The sequence below is a fragment of the Pezoporus wallicus genome, unplaced genomic scaffold (genome assembly GCF_028554395.1).
Source record: "Pezoporus wallicus isolate ANWC-B61680 ecotype Strahan unplaced genomic scaffold, APGP_CSIRO_Pwel_v1 contig_6936, whole genome shotgun sequence".
Lineage (NCBI taxonomy): Eukaryota > Metazoa > Chordata > Aves > Psittaciformes > Psittacidae > Pezoporus > Pezoporus wallicus.
Window position 1 is genome coordinate 347,187 of NW_026642285.1, and position 27,127 is coordinate 374,313.

A 27,127-nucleotide genomic window follows, 5' to 3' on the forward strand; every position below is an offset into this window, starting at 1 on the left:
CCAGTCAAAATGTCTCTATGACCACTTAAAGCTTTACATACACACAAACAGGAACTTTATCCTAATCTGTGGGAAAAGAACAGGAACTACACAAGAACCTCAGTATTTTCAAATCAACAGATCCTGATAAGCTTAGCTGTTTAAGGACTGGCAGAAGAATTGTAAATAATCGCTGCCAACTCTGGTAAGGACTAATGGAGAAAGGGAACCTTACCAGGTTAGCCACCAATTTCCAGAAAGATATTCTAACTGATAAACAAACAAACCATTCACAACTTGACAATTCTGGAAAACACTTTCCTACTAAGGCAGTGAAGTTCTCATCACCAGGCTTTTCTTAAAATGTTTGCCAACTGTCAGGAATGATCGAGGTTTAGAAAAAAAAATAATATCTACCCTGCCCACAGAAACTAAGGCCTGACAACATAAAAAATATTGCTGAAGTAGAATACAAACATTCTGCATCAAATCTTCAGAAAAGTCCCTCTATTCAAATCCGATACATACCCTATTCAACAGGACAGTATTTTCAAAATCTAGTTTCCCTGAAAATTCCCAGATGCTCTATATTCATTTTTCCATCAATCTCAAAATGAGAAATGCATAAAATTGATGTTTTCAAATTTGATCACTAATTAGACATAAGTGAGGAAAAGCTGATTATCATTCTATTGCGCCCTTGCTTTTCTACAAAACAGAAAAGTTGGCTCAGTTTTGCAAATGTGCAGTAAGAAAAAAAACTGAGAAAAGTGCATGTTATCTAATAGACAATATTACCCACTAATGGTTATGAGAAATAATCACTTTGAGAGATTGCAAGTAAAGCCATACAATTAAAAGGTATTGATTTCTTTTCAAGATGAAATTTTATTTACCACAGTCTTCACCTAATACAACATTTTAGTTCTTTATCGTATATTCACATCTTTAATTATTATAACTGGGTCATGTCTAAACACTGATTTACACTCTAACTTAACTAATATTAAATAGCTATGGGAATCACTGACAAAAGAGATCAAACTGGTTCTCTCTATTTTTCCATCTCAGGCATATTTTGTAAAATAAAGAGAAGGCAATATACTGAATTATATAATCACTCCTTTTGCAGCTTCATGTACACGTAATACCATTTCATAGAAAAAGTCAGATATAAAAATCTATATAATATAAATAATTATTTCTCTTTTGAAGAAAAAACATTCACCAGTAAACACTATTTAGTGAATGATAATAATTGTAACTTCTTGGCCTTTGGATCAACAATAAATGTACTTCCCCCTATATCAAATATAGTATTTCCTTATGAAAAGCACATTTAAATGTAACAAACAAACAAAACCCACACCCAAACAAGAAAAGGGGTGAATGCGTATTTTCACAAGATATACTAAAGAATGTTCTTGACATTTTATCCGACTTTTTTTCAGTGGCTTTTGAATGAATCTCCAAACTCATGCAAATCTTCTCATTTACTTTTTCAGTCCTGCAACCTGAACTACCGAGTCTTCCAGATTATCTGAACGGATGAAATGCATCAATATACTGCCTTATTTAGCAGCAACTAGAAAAACAGCATAGTCTACACACATAAAATCAGTAACACAGTTATTCAGTTCAGTTGTAATACAAAAAGAGTCCTGTAGGTTTTTTTTAATTGGTCTTATACATTTCAAACAATGCATATAAACACATGCAGGTTCTGTTCTAACAATTCAACTAGTAACTTTATAGAGTTCAAATCTGGCACAACTTTAGATCCTCTGGTTCACTCCTTCTTTGCAACTAGTGCCTTCATGGCAATTCCACAGCTCTGGGTCTTGGGACACAACCAGGAGGAAACGCGCTATACAACTGCACACAGCAAAGATGGTCACCCTTGACATTCTGATCTCCTGAGCATTTGCACATAAAATATAACAATGTTAATCAGTATGTGATTAATCAGATTAAATCAGTCATGTGGCAAGGACAGTAGCATGATACACAATCTTCCCCAGGCCCCCGCTGAAAGCATTTGGAAACTGCACTGCTAACATAAGTGAAGCTTTCCTATGAAGTGACAGCTTATGTGTATGAGAGGAGGGGAGAAAGGAAAAAACACAGGGAAAGGTGTTATCACCAGCTCTCCCCCCCCAAGATTCTAGATGAAGCTCCCCTTTAATGTATCTAGCTTCCCTTTTTATATTCCAATAAGCATCACACTACTTGGTAACATAAACAAAAAAATCCTTTGAAGAACATGAAGTGTTTATCATGACTGGAGTATTTCACTGAAACAGTCTCAGGCCTGCTTCTCTACTTACATATAGCAACCCATGTGGAAATACAATTAGTGTTTTACTTTGTTTAAAATGAGACCTCATCAGTATCACAATTGCTCAAAGCTAGAAGGGACCAGGAAAAAACAAACCAGAACAAGCCTTTTGTGTAGTAAAAGTTAAAGCCAATTCCTCAAGCATCCTTTTATCTAAACCCAGCTACTTTAGTTTCATAAATTACTTCAGGTCAGCAGTGCCTCCCCTTGTTTATTATTTATTCCACCTATTCCGTGTTTCTTTTCCAAATCATAAATACAACTTTGGAAAACATATAAAATAGCTGTATCACATCACTAGGAGGGAATCAAGGAAAGAAAACCAACCTTATTTTAAAAAGCTGCTAATAAAAAACAAGCATAGAATCTAATATTCACAAATAATCTCATTTCCTTTGCTACACACTTCACCACAGTGATACTAAGTTAGCTACCCCACTGCAAAAAGCAAGAGGATTTATACTTATGTATGGTTCCAGCTTGATCCGGAAAAGCTGTGAAACAACATATACTACAATTTCAGTTTCTGTGTATCTGCTTATGAAAGACCTGCCCTAAAGTACAATCAAAAAGCACTGTTGAAAAAAAATTCTGAAGTGCAAAGGAAGAAGTACATGCATATTTGTACCTTGAAAAGTAAGCACAAGCAAAGCAGAACGCATTTGAAATAGTTTAAAACCTCTCCCACTGCATGCCAACTCAGGTAAAAAGAGAAAGTTCTCCTGCTTAAACTGTCAACGTTACTTCCTGCTATGCTGAAGTTTCCTAGTCCTGGCCTTTATTTGTATGATTTATATTGTAAGTATACAAGATCTGACAAGATCAATGTCAACGTTACTACAGGAGTAAGCCGGAAAATGAAGTAATTGTATCATTCTAAGTTGCTATTTCAATAGCAAGGAAAAATACCATGCTCTTCAATAAAAGAAAAGGAGTACAGGACCATCTAGAAATAACAAAGGGAAAACAGACATCTACTTGAAGAACAGGTTTTAAATTGAAAACATCTGAGATGCAAGTACATGTGTTCAGAATCTGTGGACAGAAGTCAACTGAACCTAGCCAACTGAAACCAGATAACAGAGCAGAGAAAAACCCAAAGTAGTCCTGCTCTGCCAGAGTAATAAACATACCTGCCAAGATGCTCCATATTATTCACTGTGCTATTTTGAAAACTGGTAGACTAAGAAACTGTAAGAACTTTTTGAATCCAGATTTGACGGGAGAAACACAGCAAACAAGCTCTGCTTTCTGTCATTTTAGACTAGGTTACAGAAGCTGGATAAAACAGCACAGTGCCCAAGCTTACCTGTTCTACTAAAATAATACTGAAAGGTCCAGTTTTATGACCATTACTCATCATAGTTTTAAGAACAATATCCACAACTCTGTGTCCTTACTTCAATACATATTTATGTGAACAGTGAACTGGAAAGCTAAAACTAACCCCTTGTCCTACTAATTAAGGAATTTAATTTCAGAAGGGCACTAGGTTAAGAATGAACAGTCAACAACAGTTAACAGCCATTTCTTCCAGACTACAGTTATTCTGGAACTGTGCTGTAGGTTTTTCAATCACAGGACTATATCCAAGTTGAAGCAGTCCTTCGATGCAAAAAAAAATAAAAGCCCGCCCCCCCCCCCCCAAAAAGAAAAAAATTAAATCAAGGTTTACTGCACTGAGGAATACAAACCAAACCAAGCAGGGCACTCACCTGAAATAAGACATCCCAGATCTAGTCCTACTCCAAGGACTGTTTAAAACATGGAGTGACACTGAAGTAAATAGAGAAGAGACTAGAGCCCTGCAGATGCATCTGTCAAGTTTTCACCACCATATGCAAGCATTATATTAATTATCAAGTTAATGCAAAGCTACAACTATCTTCTATTATGATCAAAAATTTATTACTGCCATGTGCAATTTATTTCATTTGCTTTCATCACTAGCACCGATTTGTAAATTTGTACCCAATATAACCCTTGTGACACAAAAATCAGAAATGCTCTAAAGACGCTCTCAACATCAGCAAAAAAAAAAATGTCAGCCTCAATAGGTTAAAGATAAAAAAAATCCACTTACTCTAAAGCAAATGATCTATGAAAAGGAAAAAAAAAATCCTTGCTGCTTGAATGTTCTCTTACACGAACCCCTGAAGAGTCTGAATAACACATTCTTTATACATAAGTTTTATGTCCAACTGAAACATGAAATATTAAGTTGCTGAAAGATGTAACACAGAAAATTCTTACTTTGGTAACGGAGGACCAAACAGAAAGAAAACTCTGAAATGTTACAGATATAAAATACAGAGTAAAAAATGAATGTAAATGTTAATTTACAAAATGAAAATATTCACTGAGAATGTTCCGCATGAGTTACTCCAGAAGTTTGCAGTAAAGTGACTTCTACTTACACTATAAGCAGTCAGTGGCAAGAACTGATTTTGCCCAAGTGATGGTAAACATACAAGGATTCTGACACCATCTGGTTTCCAAATCTGCTTTTAAAAGTGTACTTTTTAAAAGGATTTGCCTTTTCCTGTGATAGTCTAAAAGCACCACACAAGCACATTTCCTGACTATTACTCCTGTAACTTCAGTTCTCTCAGAGAACTTAGAAAAAAACCCCAAAACTACACACAGCTTTTTGGGGGGGGGGGGGGGGGGGGGGGGAGGAGAAGGAGTGTGGGGGTTTGGGGGGAAGTGTCCAAAACTCAAACATCTTGGAAACAAATGAACAAGTTTCATTTTCATGGGAAGGAGGTTTTGCCCCTTTATTTAGCAGCTGGTATCTAGTATACTCCAAAATTGAAGCACATTGATGCACACTCAAAACTCAAAGTTTGTAAACAACATTAGGCCCCGAAGGTCTAAAGTAAGGAAATACTGTCAAACAGTATTACTCAATAAGATGAATGAGAAACCTCCTTAATATTATGCTGTCTTTAATGTACAATGCAGCTGCACAAGGCACTCATCTGTTACCTTTCAAAGACGTTTACCACATGCATTGCCCAGCAACAATTTTTGTATTTGAATATTCTGATTAAATATGAAATCATACTTAAGATCTGTTCCCCTTCAAGAAGGGCAAACAGAATGCAAAAATGCTTACAAAACTCAAATGTAAGCATCCCTAAGGGAAACCAGGGAAGCTGATTCTTAAACATAATCACCAATATTCATTGTGGGTGTTCGTCTTTATAAGAATTTGCTCTATTTTTCCTGATACAGAATCAGTCTAACAGCACAAGCAGAACACTGGTCTCTAATAGCATACCAAAGCAGCAAAGGCTGTTTTCTGTTGTTCACTAAAAAGATTATTAAATGAAGATTACACTGAGGCTCTACATTTGAATGAGTTGCTTCTGAAGCATTTCTATAATCAATAGAGTATAGTTAACAGCTGGAATTCCTGTCAAGACTCCTAAATGTCTGTATACAGAAGAGAAATGGAGTAAACATTACACTTAGACTCAGAAAAATGCACAACCCCTCAAGTCCTAAATTTAGTGTTCACTCACCAGTATGACCAAACCTACATTTGAGGCAAAAGCCTAATAAACAGTTTCTGTTGCGATTAGTCTACCATTATTAACAGAACCAGAAGACCACAGTTCACACCAAAGCTGTGCTGCTGTACACTGCAACAGCCTATAGTGGATTATACCACTATATATCAGCATAACATATGTGGGCTGTACAGCATTTACTAGTACAGAAATAAAATGTCAAAATAAAATTCAGTTTTCTAGCCTATCTATAGTGACAACCAGTGTACATGAGGCATTCAGAGTGACAGTTTACAACAGTGGATGTTTCTCCTTTAACAAATTCAGACATGCAACCAGATTCTGGAACAAGCTCTCATTTTCAAAATTGTATGTATAAGGCCCAGTGCAACAGTCCTAACAATGTAGTTGCTTAATCGGCGGTGCAAAACTGGTGCTATGCTGATTCTTCTGCATTTCCCTCCTTAACACAAGATAAAACATTAAGCATCTGGCAAGGCGAGGACCAGAGAAGTTAGATGCATTTCTGTGTGTTCATTACTATGTTCTCAAACCACATACCAATTTTTGTTTTATGTCTCTTTAATTGGCTAGCATCTTTCCCTGTTTTTGCTGAACTTGTACTTCAAACTGAAGCACACTATTTAAACTAAGGCCTTAAAAATTTACCTGCCATTTACTTCCTTCAATGTTTATTTTGTATCTTCTACCTGGAGCAACATATAAATTCAATTCCAATTCTAACCCTTTGTATCACCCCTCTTTTCTCTTCCCACATTTTCTCTTCCCCCCAGTTGATTGTATTTCACCAACACAAGTACATTTGAATATAAAATCCACAATAAATATTTACATATGTACACACCCCGTTTTAAGAAACTGAGTATATTTTCTAATATTACTCTGCATCATAAGAAATATCAAAGCACACGTTTCATGACAAACATCTTTTTATCTGTGCCACTGATGTACCTAACCACCTACAGATAAAATAAAGTAGCTACTTTCATTATTCTTTTCAAGACATTCATGGTAAATTCCTGTAACCTTATACATGGAAGTTACTTCACTCTATGGTCCTGAAGAAGCTTTAAAAATAAGACAGAAGAATGCAGTGAAGCAATGCTTAAAAACCTGCTTCTCCCATGCTGCAAAGCACAACCTTACCGTTTTAATTTCCGCAGTCTCTGTGTTTATGCTTCGCGAACTGCACTTTGACATCATGATATCAGCTTGTAGATATATCACATAATTTGCAAGCTTCGGCTCTTAAAAACAACAACAACAAAACTTATGAAGTATAGAAGTGGTTTCAAAAGGGAACTACAATAGCAGGGTTAATTGTAGTCATTCAGTTGCTTATAAGCATTTAAATGTGTCAAAACTACAATATAACCTGCTGACAGAAAATGAGCAATTTAAGTCCATCCTGAACATGAATTATTTTTATTTAGTATTAGAAAGAAAAATTTAGAAGTGTGATTTAAAAGCCAATTTTTGGTAGTTTAAATGTGCAAGGAAAGCCTACTTCCCTAATCCTATTTACAGGTTACTAGGATCACCTGTTCCTGTGAGAAAGACAGTAGCAGTATGTTCCATTTAATTTTACTATGTTCTGTTTAACTGTACTGTTTCCCCCATGAATATGTATTTTCATTTCAGTTGACCTAAATGTAAAAAAACAAAAATAAATTTGTAATCTATACTTTCTTTAAAGTATTTCAATTTGAAAGCACAAGTACAGTAAACTCATGAAAAAGCAACAAACATTTCTTCCTAAGCACATTAACACATTTTTTAATAAAAGTAAAAATATTGTGCAATTAAGATTGTGATTTACATAAAATCACATTTAGCTAATCAAGTAAAATTAGGGAAGATGGTCATTCATGACAGAGAATTTCATGGCTACATTAACCATTCCATAAAACTACAACTTATATCAAAAATACCATATTTAAACAGACCTGCAGAGTTCAAGATCTAAAATAATTCTACAATATATTCACCTGAAGTATGAGTTTTCCCAGACTTAAAGAGAGATTCTTAAGTCAATTTTTTTTTTTAATTGATACTGAAAACTTAAATGCAAAAATCTTGATGAAAACTTCTACTCCAATCAGTTCCATACAGTTAAAAAGGAGGACACTCCCAAGATTACTTCAGTATGTTCATTTTTACCTCAAACGCTGATGTGAGCTTTTCCAGAGTCTCCAAGCCTGCAATTTTGTTTCACCCTAGGTAACCTAAAAGGCAATATAAGAAGAGAGCATTTTAACATGAACTACCATAAAAATCAACTGTGCCATGTGCTAGTCTGCTTTCCTGCATTTTAATATTTAGCCCTGTAGCAATAGCACATGGTCCTTCAAAATCTAATTATCATATGTCCTTTTTTGTCTGGGTACAGACAGGCAGTGTCTGCAAGATCAGCTTTAAGTGCTCAGGAGATATTTGCATATTTTTTTTATCTGCTAAAGTAATTGCTAGCTGAGTCCAACCAGATTTACAGTTTATCTCCACTGTGCTCCCTCCACGTTTCAGCTAATACAGTACTGAAATCTTGAAGAAAATTATCATTTAGCACATTTAAAAAAGATACCTTAAAGAATGTGTTTCCAGAAAACAAAATAAAGAAACAGCTATTGTTTTCTTTTACAACAAGAATATGTAGGGAGCACAGCACCGAAGATCTGATGAGTGTTGAGTTCATGTACAAAACAGACCTTCACAAATTTTACTCCCAGGGCTGCATTTTGCATTTTGCATTTGCCCCATACATACATCCTTTTTTCCTGCACAAAATAAATTAACTTGAGGCTAAGCTGCAGCAATTAAAACGTATTGTAAAGGTTCCTGTTATGCCTATTCATTTATTAACTGCCTCTAAAACATGAGCCAGAATACGTATTCCACTGAACCAGAAAACAGCTGAATGGAAAACTGTCACATCTACAGTAAAAATAGAGACATATATTCCACTCTGTATTTGCAAGAAAACCAGAAATGAGCAATAAATACAACACTTAGTTACCCCACTGTATAACAAGTATGAACAGAAAGAAAAGGTTCAAGTCTTGTCAGTAAAGCTAATGCCACATACGGCATCACATAGCAAATTTACTTTACTCCCTACTCATAGATGGCAAACACAAAGCACACAGACGAGGAGGTAAGATCTGGGAGAACCAAAAAAAAGTATCTAATTCTCCACCAACCACAACAATTTCCTTTGGCACATCAGAGCCGTACAACAGAAAACTGCAGCTTTAACCGACTGGCAGACATTAATTACAGTAGGCCCTTTTAACGCTCAAGCCAACATAAAACCAGACAGGCCACATTCCTGAGATGCAGTCAAGTTCTAGTACAAAACGCCAAGCTTATCTCACATTAGCATCTAAATGGTAGTTGTGCGCCACTTAGACAAAAGCCTGTAGCGGGGCAGGGTGGACCATGTACCGCTGCAGACCACAGGCATCCGCAGCTTCCCAAGGATCCCAGAAGACCATTGGCACAGGCCAGGGGTCACCACAGCAAACAACACGACCAACCCCTTCAGCACTTACTAACTACAGCATTGGAGTCCAACCTCTTAAGAGTTTTTTACCACATTAAAAAAGGAAAATCTTTTTACTCTAGAGTGACCAGGGACCTTGTTAAAAGCAAGCAAAGGGCTGAAAAGGGAAAATCAGTGAGGTTTCTAGAATCTCTTTTATTGAACAGTAACCCTACTTTATCATAGCAAATAAAGTAACAGCTATTAAGAACTGTTAAGAGCTCAACATTCACATATTTTATCTAAAGGTAGGAAGGTGAGAGTTCCAAGATAATGAGCCATTTGGACTGTCTAGCCAGACACACCACGAACACACCAAATACTCTAAGAAAGCAGCAGCAACAGGAAAAAAAAAAAAAACCACCAAAAAAACACCAAACAATGCACGAAACAAAACCCAACACTCAACCAAAACCCACACAGTTCTTATAAAGACATCAAGAGAAGTATCCAAGAAGTGACACACCATTCACTTCCACAAAGCTCCAGTGCCCTAGAAACCTGCAATTAACCAATAGTTACTTCTTTGAGTCTCAGCAAGGATCTTCAAGTATCTTGGCTATTTGCTACTTAACAGTTGCTAATACAATCCCCAAGTACTTAAATATACCAGAGCATACAGAATATATCAACAGGCTTCGTAATGCAGTATTTGAAAATAATCATGTTAATATGATGCCTAACTATTAAAAAAGTGATGCTGCTATTAAAAAAGGACCTACAGACATAACTACTGGCAAAAGGCTGAGCCTGAAACATAGACTATCAATGTTCTTGCTCTTCAACATCTACAGTTTGAAATTAATCAACTATTCCCTCGATCTTGGTAATGATGCTCATATTCAAACCATTATTCAAACGGTTAACAACTTGAAAATTAAGTTCTTATCTTGCAAGAAGATCTACACAATTGGACTCTTAAACTCACAACAGAACTATGGTGAAGTGAATTATCATCGTGCAAATACAAATGAATTCCAGCAAGAATCAAATCCCTGCAGCAGAGGGTAAGGTATAAAAACTACCATTATGACTGGGAAGAAGATGTCTGTCTGGGCTGGCATCCTGTCTCTCTATAATTACAGCTGGTCGCAGATGCTGGGGGCGGGGGGGGGGAAGGGCTGACTATAAAGAAGGACCCATCCCCTCTTCCAAGTGTTATTCCAGCAACCTTATATTTAAAATATTTTTCTTTTATTATGGTACAAACAATAAATTTAGTCAGAAACCAAAATACAAACTCTCTACTGCCTCAGATTAACTCCAAACCAAAACAGTCTTAGCATCCAAAGAACTAAGCCTTCTCTATGGAAGTCAGGAAAAAAATAATAATAAAAAAATACACTCTGGACATAAATAAAATCTGAACACTCAAACAACATATTTAACAGCAATTAGAGTTAAATTATTTAATGTAACATTTTCGGGATTATTTTCAAGCTACTGCTTGAAAGGTATAAAGGGTAAGGTATAAAAACTACCTTTTCAAGCTACTGCTTGAAAATTAACCCACAAAAAAAAAAATCACATCTAAGTTTATAGATCTTTATTTATATAGGTAACTACATTATTATTATATCACTATCACAAGAAGGAATAAATGACCGTATCTGTGAATTTATTTATCATTGGGTCCTTTATGTGGGTAACAAATTATTTGCTTGTGATTTTGCTTATTTAAAGGTTAGCTTCAAGCTTTTCAGGTGCCTACCTCATTCGACAGGAAGGCAATTAAGCCCACATTAGGACAGGGAGTTCGCTTTTCCTCAACCTGGGAGCAAGCTGTGAGGCAAGTACAGTTCCAAAGCACCAACTGTTCTTGCTTAAAAGTAAAAGCAGCAGCTGCCTCCTGAATATAACCCCATGTGGGGATTCAATCCCATTATTTGCATAAACATAAATCCTTTCTCTCCATGTGGCATAAAGTCAAGTTCCCAAAACATGAATGGGTGTTTGACAGTTTTCTGTTATCTCTGTGCCAGTACATCCAAAATTAACAAGATTCCTACATTACAAAAGGCTGTCTCTGAAGTCAGTAATTGCATGATGCAAGACCTGCAGACATTTGGGTTTTAAGTCACCCTCTAGAATTTCCAACGAGTCTAAAATTAACGTTCAAATATATAGATGGACATAATATCAGTTTCTGTATCACCCAAGAATCAGTATACAAATGATAGGACTTTTTTTTTAAAAAAAAAAAGAATGTTTATTATTAATGATGCATCAAACTAACTCAACCTAATGCAACCTTAAAATACATATTATGGACTGGTTGGCACATTATTTACTCCAATTACATTTTGGACTTTGCAGATTTTAATCTAATTTCCTAAAAAAGAAAGGCTTCTCACCCTACGTGTCTGCACATGTTCTTCCCCTGTAAAGAAGTTGCCAGCACACTACTGGAATTTTCTTTCATGTGAAGCTGGGTTGAAGTCAATATTAAGTTCAATATAATATGTGGTATAAAGACTATTTTTGCTCCAAGAAGACATCAAAAGCTGCTCAGATGCCACAGAATCAAATCTACAGAGAGATAATGGGACGAGTGGAGGATGAGAAGGGAGGAACAGGACATGACAAACAAAACCAAAACACCCCCTAATTTGTTAATTCTTACATTTTATTGGGGAAAAAAACCAACCAAACAAAAAAAAAAAACGAGCCCCCACACAAACAATCCAATACTGAACCACTGGAAAGACATTTCCATAGCACCAGAGTATGTACGAGCATCTAAAGGTGTAGACAAAACCATCCCGGAATACAAACATTATTGCAAGAGCTCTCACACAAGATGAGGGACAGAATTTCCCACATTACAATTGCAAGACAAGAATACATGTGCCTGACTGTAAAATGATCTGAATTGATTCCAAAACGGAAAAGCCATTAGAAAAGGAAATTCTTAGCATTTTATCCATCTGGGTAACCAACTTCGTGTGCAAAGCCATCAGAAAAAGCTTTTATGTGGAGCCAGTTCTTGTTTTGAGAGTCGAGAATCAACCTGGCCAGTGTTAATTATCTACATGACTCTAATCTCAAATTAACAAGTGCGGTGCATTCTGTAGCATTAATGGACCAATGCTAAAAAAACTGCATGATGAAGCACTTTACAGCTATTCCAGGTATTTTAAATTCTACCTTTATAAAAATTGAAATAACGTTTAACGTAATGCTTTCTATTTATTTGAGTCAAACTGAAAAGAACTGCTTTTATCACTTCTATTCCTACTGAAGCATTACGCTTCAGCACAGAAGCAGCTACTTAGATGATACATACCTAGTTGAATACAATGAACATCATGTTAATAAGCTACAGCATGTTATAGATACTGTTGTTTCCTTACATGTAAATATATGCATTTAGAATAGAACATTGTTTCTTTACATTCTTTACAGTTAAACAAACAAATATAACATGTTGGCAGGTCACATCAATTAACAATTTTTATTTATTTTAATGCATCAATCTTGCACTTTTCAATACGGCTCCATAAAGCACAGATTTACATACTGTATGTGGCCCAAAACTGCTGAGAAGTCATAGTTACTACATTTTTAAGAATATAAAGGCAGTAGCTTCATGTAGTATTTTCTTATTACAGTTATTTGTAACACTGTTGACCTTCAAGAACAACTGAGATGACACTGAAACTGATTCACATATATCCAATAATTTACCTGATGAAAAGACAGCCATGGGAGAGCTGAAGTCCCTGTCTGAGGTGAAGTGGCAAAAAAGTAACAGTACGTGATGAGACATGCTTGTTTTGACTCTTCTCAGTCCTGAGCTACATAGGTAAGAAAAACTGGAATAGTTTACAAAGATTTGACAACTTCATCTTGTGCTGTATAATTCAAAGAGTTTTGACTAAAAAAAAAAAAATCCCTTTATTTTTAACAGTTGCCTTAAATAGAAGTCTTGGGTTTAAGAGTAAATACGGAAAAATCATGATTTGACTTCGAGAAATAAAAATACTCAATACCCAAAATACTCAATTGTAACAGCTTTCTCTCCCCATTATGTGGAATCATTGATGTCTAAAAAAATAACTGAGAAGCTTTAAATTTGGAAGCTTTTTTCCCCTCCTCCTTTAAAAGCTTTTCACATTCTGATCAACTATGAAAGCACAAGGTCAAACAGCCTACCGTGTTAGAGTTGTGATGTAACCCCTACCACCAACACTTGCAACTAAGCACTAGTAACACTTTCAGCGCAAACACAAACCAGAAAACTGACCCACTCCCAATTCAACCATTTGTCAATTTTCCACAGTAGCAGAACAAATGCAAGATGAAAAAGAGTAACTGAAGATAAAATAGGTATCCTTGAGAGATTTCTCTGAATTATATTATTAGGTATATTAATAGATATCTTTGCCTGATGCCAAGTCTATATTACAATTAAGAATCTCTTCAGTCCAGTGCAGACCAATTCAATACAATTTTTCACCTTAGCTCTGCACATTATATATATAGGAATGGATATTATACTATGTGGCTAATAAAAAAGAAACTAAGCTGCTACTCCTTGTTGAACGGTGTAAAAGCTTCAAAACCTGAGGGGCAAAGATAAGCTTATTTTTTAGCCTTCTTTTCTCAGAATTGAATGAAACCTATCACAGCATATAGGCAAAAGCATTCTCCAGTTATGCAAATGAAAGGATTGTTCCAGACATCAAAGCATGGTTTCTTGAATATGGCATTACTCAATTATTACTGAAGCAGGTTAGAAGGAAAGGTAATGAAATACTGCTGAAAAAAATCCACATTTTCTATATTATTCTCTAAAACCACTCAGGGTTGAAAAATTACGTTTTAAATGAGTTAATTCACTGTATATAATGCAGTTGAGGGTTTCTGACATTAGCTTGGGTTCTGGAAGCAATTAATACAGTACTGCACCTGTCAATTAATTCTTCTGCTGAGCACAACTCAATTTCCTATGGTTCTTTCCATTTCAGTGGCACAGTATTGCACTGAAAGTCAGACATACCTACAGGATTCTGGTCCATATCCATCAGCTGAAGTAAACTCCTTTATTCTGTAACGCTAAAATTCTCTAACACTGTAATTCTATCAGTCCTGAACTGCATTTTCAGGGCAGAACACAAATATACTAGTTTTAATTTCTTGTCTAAAACTATCACCATAGATTTTGCTTTACCCAGAATTACCATCTCCACAGCACTGGTTAGCAAGTAACAGTAGTATCAACAAAAAATATGAAGCAAAAGAATTCTGTCCTGTTCTTACCACACCAGTTGGAGTTTCTACAGAAGTTGTCAATCACTAATATAATCTAATTACCAGAAGTATAATAGCAGTCATTTTACAGGTTGCTTGATTGCAACAACATTAAACAGTCAACATCAAGCAACCATCAACAAAAAAATGAGGTGTTTTACTGTTTCATTAGTTCAGAGTTTTCAGGAAAAAATAAAAATAAAAAAAAAAAAAGCAGCCAAATTCTATGAGGTCTTCCTGACAGCTGCAACAGCAGAGCCTGAACCATCTCTGCTTTCTGCTGGTGTCCTAAACTTGTGCTCTGGGTACATTAAGTCCTACAAAAAAATAAGTGACAGCCTGGCAGGTCCATTTGCTGCAGAAATCCTGGTGATTGACCAAACCCAGAAACAAGTGAACAAACAGAAGAGCTGGGAAATGACAGGAGAATCAGATAAGCAGAAGAACACGTCTCCACCATTTTGAATTTGGGAAAAGAAAAATAAGATTCACACACAATCTGATACAGTTATGACCGTATCCTTCTTTCAATCTGGGCAGCTCTGCAGACACTTTCAATAATTTCACTTAACGATGAGAACTGAATTAGGAGTACTTTCTTTCTCTCATTTATCCTTGCATTACCTTGCAGTTGACCAATTCCAGCAAATCAGACTGACTATGTAGCTATCCAGAGGTCAATCAAACCCAGACTCTCTGAAGAGATCCATAAAGCAGCACAGAAGGAGAGGGAGCAGAGCAGCTCTAATGAATAGGTAGCCTGTTAGGCAGAATCAGAAGAAACACTGCCAGCATTTAAATTTCAAAGAACTCAATCTAGTTATGAGGCAATCAAAGAAAAGGAGCAAGCTTCTGGAAGTAAACCAGAAAAACATGAACGCAATAAAAATCTTGGAAAATTTGAGATAATTCTGCTTATAAAAGGAAAACAAAAAAATTACTAAAAATCTTGAGACCAAATAATTGAGTTTTAAAGTATGGAACGACCAAGCATTTTAAGGTAAATTACCATTAACACCCCAATACAGCAAGCCTGATTAAATCAAAAGTATTAACACTCCATAATTTAATCTGGATTTATACTGGGAAACCTTACATATAATGTTTCTTATATGGCTAGCCTTTCTATCAGAAACATTTTGGTTTGCAGTTTTCTTGGCAAACAAGTGCTGCTACATTGACACTATTTACCTTGATTTGCAACTATCAAATACAGGCATCTGATTAATGAGGAAGGTAATGTCACAGCCATTATTAATATTCAAGTAATTATACCATTTAACTTATTAACTGGTATATTCTATTATGTAGTATAATTTTTCCCCGTGCTTATTATGCCTATTACGGTGCCTTTGGAAAGAAGTTGCAACTCAATTAATGCAAATATATTTTAAAGTTATAATAATAATTAAAACTTTAAATTAGGCAAAATAAATATTTAAATACAACTGGCTTTCAATTTCATTGACTAATCATTTGCTTCTATCAGCTAATGAGCTGCCTTATTTGAGTAGGCATAAACAGATGTACCAAGATGCCTAAAGAGGCAGTAATCAATTAGTATGATGTTCAGAATGATTTAAGCAGAGTACATGCCTACCTAACTTTCAGAGATCTGAATGATTTCCCATTTCTTCCTTAGCACTTCTTTCTCAGCTGTATAAAGGAATCTCTCATTTCTCTTTAGTTAACAGATGAACAATACCTTTCTTGCACAATAAAAATCAAAAGTAGTATTTCTAGGAAAACTGCATAGCTACCTTTTGCCTTTTTAAAGGCTGAACAGACATACTTACTGAAAGACAGATGTAATTCCAACACTCAAAAGACCCTTTCCTTTTCTTCATAACTAGATGTAGTTAATTCAAAATTGACCGTTTTCATAATTTACAATTCAAGGTACTTCAGCATCTTTCAAACACATACTAAAACTACATGGTGGGAAGTAAAAAAACCCAACAAATTAAACTAAAACAAATCCCAGGCTATTAAGTCTAGGCCTTTAAAACTTGCAATATAAAAATAGTTTTGAAATAAAATTTAAAAGGTATATTGAAGTAATTAAAGTTTGACTTGGCTGCACAGAGAAACTGAGACTAACCAACTAAGGCAACGAAGTTCATTCAAAAAGTACAAGTGCGTTAAACCCTGATGGGCAAGCTGTTGCTGAAAGACTGACCTTACATCCTCTCCAAGAGAGGATTAAACACAGAGCATATGCAGAATTTTAACATGCCATAATTTCACCAAATTGGCATTTCATTTTAGCACTCTCAAGTATGCTCATAAAAATCTGTGTCTGGCTGTACAAACTTTTCCAAAATAATCACAGAAGAATATGATCTCTGGTATAGACAGAATACAGAAAAGTCACTTGGTATTTTACCACTTTTCTTTCACTTTCACTCAGCAGTGAGACAAAATGCTGTATGACAAAGACTCCCAGATCACAGCTTAACATGCATTTAATATGGCATTGTTATACACACTCTTCTTCACCCTTCAACCTGCATGCTGCCTCAAGCCCTGTCTTACGCTGACACAACTGTTTCCAGGTAATTTGTGACATCTAGAGACAGACCATAACAGAATAAGGAAATCACACAGAATAAAATTGTTTCTAAGATTAATTAGTTTCCTTAATCCACTTTACCACATAATTTCAGAAATGCTTGCATCAATAAAGCTTAACAACAAATGCTTGGGGATACACAGGTCTTCTCTTTTAGGCAGAAATGCCATCTAAAATGCATGTCAAACTACCACCAAGATAGAGCTTGTGCACCTCAAATGCCTAAAAGGAAGAAGGATTTACTATTTGGAGTTGTATCTCCATGACTCTATCTGTCCTAAATAGAATACAAGTATTTTACATTAAACTTTTCTACATTTCTAATTAATCCTCTAGAAAGTATCATAATATCAAGTGCAAATACTCCTGCATTAAGTACTGGCTATTATTTCATATGAAAATTACACATCTGTCAACTAATATTCCTAGAAGTATTCCCATGAAATTAAAATCATAAATAGTGTTTATCCCATAAATCCCATGGGATACAAAAGCTTAGCCCACACTTTTAAGTGCTGAACTCATTACACTGAAAGACACATTGTTTACCTTTGGATATTCTTGATCAAAGATTTCGCATATCTTAACTGTACTACCACCTTTCAATGACATGTTTTCACAAAAAAATCAAAGTCAATTATCACCATAAAACCAAGTTTCACTTATTGGAAAAAACACATAGTATGGAAAATTCACATAACCTTAACCTCATCCCCAGTTCTGGTCTGAATGCACATTTATTGTGTGGGAAGAAACAGGATCTTGTTGAAGTTGGGGAAAAAAAAATTATAAAGTTTTCATAGTCTTGCCTCTCAACTAGTCCAACTTGTTACTTCTGAACTTCCCACATAATTATCTAAAGACATCTGTTGTGGAAGTGTGGGGTCCTTAAGCTTTGACTCTTTGATTTCAAATTAAGGATTACAGATCTCTACCATACTGGTGGTAAATAAAAACAAAGAACTCTGTAGTTTATTTTAGATTTTGTTTGGGGCATGTGGTGTGTTGGTTTGGGTTTTTTTGGTGGCTTGTTTTGGGTTTTTTTTTGTTTCTTTTTTTGGTCTTTTTGTTTTTTAAAAATCAGGACAGTGATTTGCCCTTCCCCAACTGAAGCCTAAGCACTGCTTTCAATAGCTTTTAAAGCTAATAAAGGTATGCCTGAGACCTTGAATACATGATTACAAACAAACCAAAAAAAAAAAAAAAAAAACAAACAAACAGGAATAAAACCCTCCATCACTTTCAAAAGAACAGGAAGCCGGATAGAGGAAAACTTTTATTTTAGGCAGTTTCTTGCACAGCTCCCTAATTATGGAGTCACAACTACGAACTACTGCTAGACAAAAATTAGAGATTTTAAACTAGGCATAACTCCAGAACTGAATTTCCCAAGCTAAGAGCTAGAGTCTAAGTGTTCCATCTTGATTATTGCACTCTGATGGTTGTTACCTTTGTTAAAAAGCTGTTAAAAGCTCAGAATAGTAAAGAAACATAGTTATATTCAATTCCATTTTTATTCCATTTTCATTCCATTTTCATAACAAACCATAAGCTTCTCCTCCTCTCCCTCCCTTGCTTTGGTTCATATCCTGGATTTACTACAGCTGATTTTCATATACAAAACCAAAAGATTACTGTAATAGTACACCTTTTTATAACAGCAGGTATTAACCATAAGTAAAAAAGTAGAAGGTTAAGAAAAATATGAAACAACTGTTTTAATTCATAGGTGAGAAGAGAAACCAATATTCATAAAGGAAGACAATCAAGTGGAAAGTAGGATTTTGGGATCAGATTTTATGAGACTGCAGGTCCAATCCCATGGCAACCTAATGCTAGATAAAGTAACCCCACTCTCACTGCTCCTCCCCTCTAAACAGTTTTGACAGTTGTCTGAGTCTTTGGGAGAAAAATAGTTCAGCACACTAACAAGTGTTTTGGATTTTTTTTTTCTTGACCTAGGTAAGTTTTCTGCAAACTGAATTGAACAGTTGATGGCGATCAGATGAGCATTAGAGCTGGCATAAAAAGATGGCTGTCATCCATTTTGACAGCCACTAGACTGCCTACATTACAGAAACCAAGCAAATTGGATTCAAAGGGATTTTGACTGTCACTCAAAACCAGAGACCAGTTTCTCTTCTCTATTGCCAACTGTTGCTGAACTCTGTTACACTAATGACAATAAACCTGAAAATACCAAATCTTCTTGCTGTCTAGTCCAAAACTATTTGAAAGCCGCAAAAGTAAACACCTAGTGGCAGCAGATAGCAGTATCACAATGGATGGATAAAAGATTTTAACAACTGTTAACATTAGTAGCATCACTGGCATGCTACTCAAAATGCTTGCCAGAAATCAGCACCTGCTTCATCATTATGCCAGTCACTACATGCCTTAAAATCATCCAGTAATTCCTTGTAGATCCTCATCCACCGAGATAATAACCAGACAGTAAACAGCTTTAAGTCACAAATTTTGTCACTGAAAACTCACCTTCTACTCAGTTCAAGCAACATAGTTTTTAGACCTCCATTTTCCAGACAATTTAGTATTAATCAAGTCAGATTTCACCCGTCAACTTCTACACAGCAGAGCATTAACTATGCAAAGATTACCATAGCAAAAACTATTCCTCTCCTGGAAGTTGATCATGTGTTTCTAAAACTGAAGGAGCTAATGAAAGTATTTGGCATTCATCCAGTCTTTTTTCAATAAACTACTTCAAAATAAAAATGCAGGCCTACATTGCCCATTAACTTCATCAAACCTACACCTTCTCCAGAGCTTTGTCACCTGTCACAGCTCAAGCTCTTCCCTCTCAAATCCTTCAAAATCCTTGAGTAGACTGTATAGCCACTATTCTTCAGAGGAAGATTTCACTAAGTCATGGTCTTTCTGATTACACAGTAAACAAATCAACCAACCTATTCAGCACATATACCCAGGTGTTCAAGTCTGTAGGTTTATTTTCTTTTTATTTATAACGTTTAAAGTATACAAAGAAGATGTTGCTTCTTGTCCTATCACAGCTTGCTATGCTGCTTTAGTGCCAAAAAAAGTCAAATTAGGAAGCTACTGCTGACAGTGTTCAATATCCTTTGGAAACAATGAAAAATGGAACACTCCTCTACCCCTTTTTACAAGTAGTAAAAAAACCACAAGGCAGTCCATAGGAATTTGTTTAATCTTCATAAGCTAACAGAAAATGCAGACCTTGCTTACAGGAACTATAAAAATAATGTGAAAGAGAAGGATAATCCCATGGCTCTTAGTAATATGCTTCTGTCACTTTCCTCTTGCAGTCTCTGCCATTCATGCTGACTATTCACTGAACTGGTAGAAAACACTCATTTCCTAGGGCCATTTTTTCCTCTTACTTTACCTCACAGAAACAGGAAAGTGTAAGTAGCAAGAAGAATACACACCCACCTTCCTGAGGACTCATAGAGCATACAGGAGAGGTTCAAACCTATGTCAGACAATACTGAAAGATGATCTTCAGTAACTGGAAAGGGAAAAGATCATGTCTTCCCTCCTCCCTCCCCCTCGCCCTCCCCCCCCCCCCCCCCCCCCCCCCGGGGATTTTTACAGACCTCATATCACTTCTTAGTAACTTTACATAGAAAAGTTGACAATATATGCATTTAGCTTTAGCAGAAACAGCAAAAGCTTGTGGATCACTGAAAAAAATAGAGGCCAAAGCTTTTAGTCATATTTCTAAGCACTTTTTCATTTTATGTCCTCTTTCAAAAACAAAAGCCTGCTAGCCATTGACCATGAACGTAGCAAGGCAGACAGGACTGTCTGCTCAGAAATACAAAGCTTAAGTGAGAAACTGGAAGTCTTTACTTGAAATGGATCACAGGCACTAATATCCTGATCAAAGATGATCAAATACAATCAATGAACATTATGGATTCATAAAGCCATAATTAATAAGCCAGTATAAATACAACTCAATGTCTTAATGCACAGAGACAGGGTATAAGCATCTAAAAAGAGTCTCTGATTTAAGAACTTGAGAATTAAAGGAGGTGGTGAAAATAGAGATCCCTGAATTAACTTGCCAAAGATCAGCGACAGAAGTCAGGTCCTCTGAATCTTAGACAATGTTCTAACCACTAGATTACCTCTTAGCAACTTCATCTTTAGGTACATAAGCTTTGTTCAGTTCTTCTTGACCAAGAAAATACAGAGCCAAAGTCATCATAAAAAAGCCAGTAACAGTTTCAAGAAAGGTGTAAGCAACTTGATCTACATCAGAAACAAAGCAGACTTTGCAAACAAAAGAACAAAACATGAATTTCAAAGTTAGCAAGCCCAAACATGTTTGCATAGCCAGATCATCTCAATGGAGTCAAACAAATTAACTTTAAAAAGCAAGCTCCATTTCCCTCACTTCCTAAGGGGAGGAAATTTATGCTACCAATAAGTGGGCAGGTCTAAAACTACAAACTATAAACAGAATATTAAGAAAATTAATTAAAAGAAACCCTAGACCCTTAAGTTTAAGGAGACTGATTTTTTTTAACCATTACCTACCTATTAGCATCTCTGCTGAGAAAAAGGCTGCTACATGGCTTGACAACTTATGAGGAATCAGATTCCAAAAGAGGAGACTGGCACTGGAAACTGGGTTTTAATAACAGTAAGCGGTTTTGTTTTCTTTACAAATGAAAAACCAAGATGATACTGATGAGCAATTTAAAATAAAAAAAAAAAATCCCAATGCCTGCTAAAATAGTCCCAACCTGACCATCACTTTTTTCAACCAATCCTAAAGCCAGCAGCCACTCTGCTGCACTCTTACTCGGTGAACCTAAAGGAACTGATCCTTTATGAAGAGCAACAGAACATGCAAAACATGGGTACAAACTGATCATGCCAACTTAAATGCCATAAGTACTGAGCAAAAGAGCAGAGGAAACCAAGCTTTTCTACAATACTATGACGCATTAGCAAGGATCAAGAGAGAACACTTTCGGTTCTTTTTCCAGGACTGAAAAGTAACATCTGTGCCAACAGAAACAAGATTCATTAATGGGTTGCGTTTCAGTAAAAGTCGTGTCAAACAGTACTGAAGTCTCTTAGATTCAGATGTATTTATGCAAGAAGTTGGAGAATATTGCTCTTCCTTCTTTTCCCACCTAAGGACATTTCAACACCTTCAGCTGTCCGACAATGCAAGTAAATTCCTAGACAGTAGTTTCAGTATTCTGCTTCATGACTCCAAAAGCTGCAGGAATTTGAAGGTGACAAATGTCACTTAACTAATACAATCTGCAATATAGAGCAAAAACAACATGGGAATTTGAGATGTACGTGCAAGAACTACTAAAACCAAGAGCTCAGCCAATACAGTATCATGGCATACATTAAAGTGGGCACTGCCTTGTCCTGTGCATTTTGTCTTTTAGAGTGATTATTTTCATTACATCTCTATATGTAATATCCCCCCAAATCATCAACACAATCTGAACATCAAACCTTGTATCCCTACCAAAGACTGCAGTAACTTCGGCTAAAAAATAAACTTCTAGTTTTTTCTATATATCAGGATTTTTGCTCTTCTGGTTTATTGCAATACATATGGAAGTCATGAAAGTCATGAAAGGCTAGAGGATGAAGACACCTGGGAGGCGTAAAGAAAAATCATGCCTTCTCTACTCTAATCATTCTTAGCCTTCAGGGTAGAGTGTTCTAAAAGCATACTGCACAGAATTATAGAGAAGCTCCTATTCCATACAATACTATAATTATAATTGCTTTAAAGGGAGCCACTTCCTCGGGGGAAAAAAAATAAATTGAAATTTCTGTGCTATCAGTCAGAAGAAATTGCTGTTGAACATATGACGGCGATGGGATACAGATGATCAGTGGTTACACTGCCAGGCATTAGGATATAAGAACTATCTCACTGTTCTGCCAACAACCTATCAAGCTCAGTATACTCCCTAGTTAGTACCACCTACATCAGAGGGAAAAAACCCAAACCAAACCAACAAACAAAACAAAACAAAAAACAAATAAACAACACCACCACAAAAAAAAAACAAAAACAAAAAACAAACCTTAGGTTTTCTTACAGAGAATTAGGGAATGATGGAACAACCCATCACAAAGTGTCTGACCTTCTATCTGCTGCCTGACCAATCAGATTATACCCTGAAGTAAAATTCCTGTCTGTAGTCTTAGCACTTCCTATAATGCTTGTCATCCCTAAAGCATACAATTATTTTCAAAAATCTTCCTGAACTCTTGCTCTCACTTATATTCTGCAGCTTATCCAAAGAGAAATCAAGTGTTTCAACTGCAAGTTCTCTACATTCATTTTATTAAATAGGTCCTTACTTTTTGAAGAGGGATACACATTTTTGTATTTGGTTTTGCTAGTAATTTGCAGTTACAGATCAGTGTACATTTAATCTGTTCATACTGAAAGTGAACATGAAGTGGAGATACTACCATCTGTGCTAAAGCAACTTTGTGCAATCCATTAACTTTTCCGAAAAACAGGAAAAAGTACTTTAGAAATTAGTGCGGAATTAGAAACATCTTTTTGGCTTCCCTCTGACAGTAACCAATGGATGACATATATGAAGGAGTATAATAGCAGAGCAAGCGGGAATACCTTCCACTAACCAGTCACTCACCATGGTGTTTGTGGAGTCCGAGAAGATCCTCCTGTGTTTTGATAGGCTGATGATTTTTCCTACAAATTAATTGTTTCAACTTCCTTGTAAACTTCTCCTGCAACACCTGGTGTTTTAGTTACACATGGTATAAAGGAGCATCTCCTTTTTTTTTAATGTCTGTTATCCCTCCACTGGTACCTTTTTCCCTGGGTGAAAAGCACTAGTCAATTTTTGATCTCTTATTCTTTTAGGCTAGTACAACTTTTTTTTTGAGGTAGAAAAGAGGTAAAGGGAAAATATCCAAACTATACTTAGTATTAATCATATGGCCCCAGAATGGATTTATACTGTGACATACTGATGCCACTTTCTTCTCATGTAATCATTAACTGTAGCATTATTTAATTTTTGACTGCTGAGTACTGAGCTGCTGCTTTCACAGAACTGTATCACCAAGGTGCTTTCATGAACTGCAGTAGCTAATTCCAAATTCAGCACTTCGGAATAAACATGTATTTTGTTAATCCTGGGGATTAATAAATAACAAACCAATGATTATACATGCATTTTCCAGCCTAGTAACATCTTCAAAGCTTATTTAACCACAGTGTATCTTGTGGAGACAGACAATGGGAAAGACCCTCTTAAGGGAAGAATTTAGGAGAATAATTATGGCATAATAAAAGTCAGTTTCCATTTGTATCTATATCAACCTGTTAAAACAAGCACTACCTAACCTACTGAACATACACATGCAGTTTGCACTTCATCAGAGCATCCAAAATCCCTTATTAAAAGTGTAAAACAGTGTACACTAAGTGTCTGTAAAACTGTTTCGATTTTTTCATTTTGTTTTGTTTCTCTAAATGTGATTATCATCACCCAGCCTACACACTTTTACCCCTAGAGCCCACCACGTAACTCAAAGTTCTTCATCAAAAATAGTCAAAACTGCTCATCTGAAGTGCCAATCATCCTCCAGACTTTTAACAAAGTTAACTGAAATACTAGAAGTCTCACTTTTTTAAAACAATAATATCTGGTTAATGACAATACACAAATTTTTTTTTTCAGATGTATTACAAACCATTTTGTATTCATTCGTGTTTTTTTAGATTACCTAATAGAGCAACAAACTCCAGTGCAAAATCCTTCATCTTTGTAACCTTTTATTTTTCAAGGTAAGGCCACACAACGAAAGATCTGTATTAATCACGCCGCCACTATGTTTTTTTCACTCCATGTACTGCTTTCATTTAAACTGGAAGAGGACGGAAAGGAAGCAAAGAGAAGAGCTACGAGTTTCCTACACGGCCTTTAACGTGAGCACAGCAGAGTGGAAACTATTTTACTACCCTGCACGGCTTTCGCGAGCCTACCACGACATGGCAGAAGGGCTCCAAAGCCCCCCGGAAGGCCAGGTGCCAGCCCCCAGAGCGCCCGCCTCGGCGTGGCTCCGGCGCGGTTGCCTGAGGGCGCAGAGCCAGAAGAGACAAAGCCGAGAGGGGCCAGAGCGCAGCCCCCGCCACCGCCCCACACGCGAGGCCCGGGCCCTGCCGGCGCCGGGGCCCGCGGGCAGTTGCCAAGACCGAGCCCGGAGGCCGGTGCTAGCAGCCCCGGGACCCGCTGGGACAGGGACAGAGGCAGGGCAGACCTAACCAGGCTCTGACGGAGAGAGAACGAGGAGGGAGCTACTGCTGCCATCCCAGCCCGGTCGGCAAGGGCGCCGGGGCTGCGGGAGCGCCGACACCCGCGCTTGGCAGCCATGCAGCTCCCAGGGCGAAGGGCAGGCGAGACCGGGCCGCCATCTCCTACCTGCTCGGACGGGACCCAGCCCGGCGCTTCCCTGCACTACAGGCCGCGTCTCATTGTGCTGCTGCTGCTGTCGCCGCCGCCGCCATTTCCCCGCCGCCGCCGCCTCACTCCCCCCAACTGTCAGGCTCCTCCATTCACCTGGGCCCGGGACAGCCTCCTCCTCCTCCCCCTCCCTTCCCCCTGCGCTGCCGGCTCTACGCAAACGGAGCACCTCCCCCACCTCTCCCACTCATACCAACAGAGGCCGCCTAGCGCCCGCAACGCAAGCCAGTTCCGAGAATTCCACCCTGCGCCGCTCACACGCTCCGCATCCCGACTCTATGAAAGAAGCCAGACAATTGGTGGCGAAAGCCGGGTAAAAGGTGAAAGGTTCATAAGGCAGCCAATGGGATAGCGGGATACAGCCACGACAGGAGAGCCGCCGGGTGGTCTAGAGGCTCACGTGCGTGCGCACTCCCTTCCCCCCACCGAAGGATTGCCAGGCTCTCGGTCCCCGGCGCTATCCCCGCGCACGCGCTGAGACGGGTCTCGCGAGCGCGGGAGCGGCGGGCGGCAGCGCTGGGGCGGTGGCGACTGTACCCGCCATCTTGGGGGGAGGGGAGGCGCGGTTAAGAGCTGCCGAGGCCTCCTGCAGGGTAGCGCTCTTCCCACGGAGGCAAGAGCGAGCAGAGCTGGCCTACCGTGGGGCTTCAGAAAGCCCTAGGAGATAAGGCGATCCTTTTGGCAGCGTCTGAGCAGAACCGTGCTGGGTCATCGCTGTGTAACAAGATCCCACCTTTCCATACTTGCAGGCGGTCATTTCCATCAGGAATGTTCTTCCTGCCAAAGGCAAAGGGCTGCTTTTCCACCAGGGAGCTGGCTCGCTCAGCTGTTGTTGGTGCTAAGCCCAGAAGGTGGAAGAGAAGGCTACATGGAGACCTCATAGCAGCCTTCCAGTATCTGAAGGGGGCCTATAAGGATGCCTGGGAGGGACTCTTCATTAGGGACTGTAGTGATAGGACAAGGGGCAAGGGGTTCAAACTTAAACAGGGGAAGTTTAGATTGGATATAAGGAAGAAGTTCTTTAAGGGTGGTGAGGCACTGGAATGGGTTGCCCAGTGAAGTTCTGAACGCTCCATCCCTGGTGGTGTTCAAGGCCAGGTTGGACAGAGCCTTGGGTGACATGGTTTAGTGTGAGGTGTCCCTGCCCATGCCAAGGGGGTTGGAACTAGATGATCTTAAGGTGCTTTCCAACCCTAACTATTCTATGAAGAAAGGACCACTGGAGGTGGTTGAGTTTGTGTACTCCCCAAGCAGCATCTGCTTTTGCCATTGTAAGTGCCCTTTAAACAGCTGAACACTTAAACCACTTTTTTAAGTGCCCAGATTAAACAGCTGATGTAGGCTAACTCTTTTCTGCTATCAATCCCTTCAGCCACAGGTGAAGAACCAAAGGGAAACGTGATGCCAAAACAGGGC

At 37.6% G+C, this 27,127-nt stretch overlaps 1 protein-coding gene across 7 annotated transcripts in view; it reads right to left on the bottom strand.

Annotated features, from left to right (window-relative positions):
- DICER1 (dicer 1, ribonuclease III) overlaps positions 1-25,956 on the bottom strand; it is a 67,546-nt gene extending 41,590 nt beyond the window's left edge. For 3 of the 7 annotated variants that reach the window (XM_057428377.1, XM_057428373.1, XM_057428380.1), the window contains exons 1-3: positions 25,670-25,764; positions 8,014-8,078; positions 7,000-7,100 (exon numbers count right to left, since the gene is read on the bottom strand). The gene's annotated coding sequence lies outside the window, so the exon portion shown is untranslated. Of the gene's footprint in view, positions 1-4,032; positions 4,094-6,999; positions 7,101-8,013; positions 8,577-25,669; positions 25,765-25,904 lie in introns of those variants that run through there. The other 4 variants (XM_057428376.1, XM_057428375.1, XM_057428374.1 and 1 more) reach the window with 4 other exon arrangements.
- Positions 25,957-27,127: the final 1,171 nt, after the last annotated feature.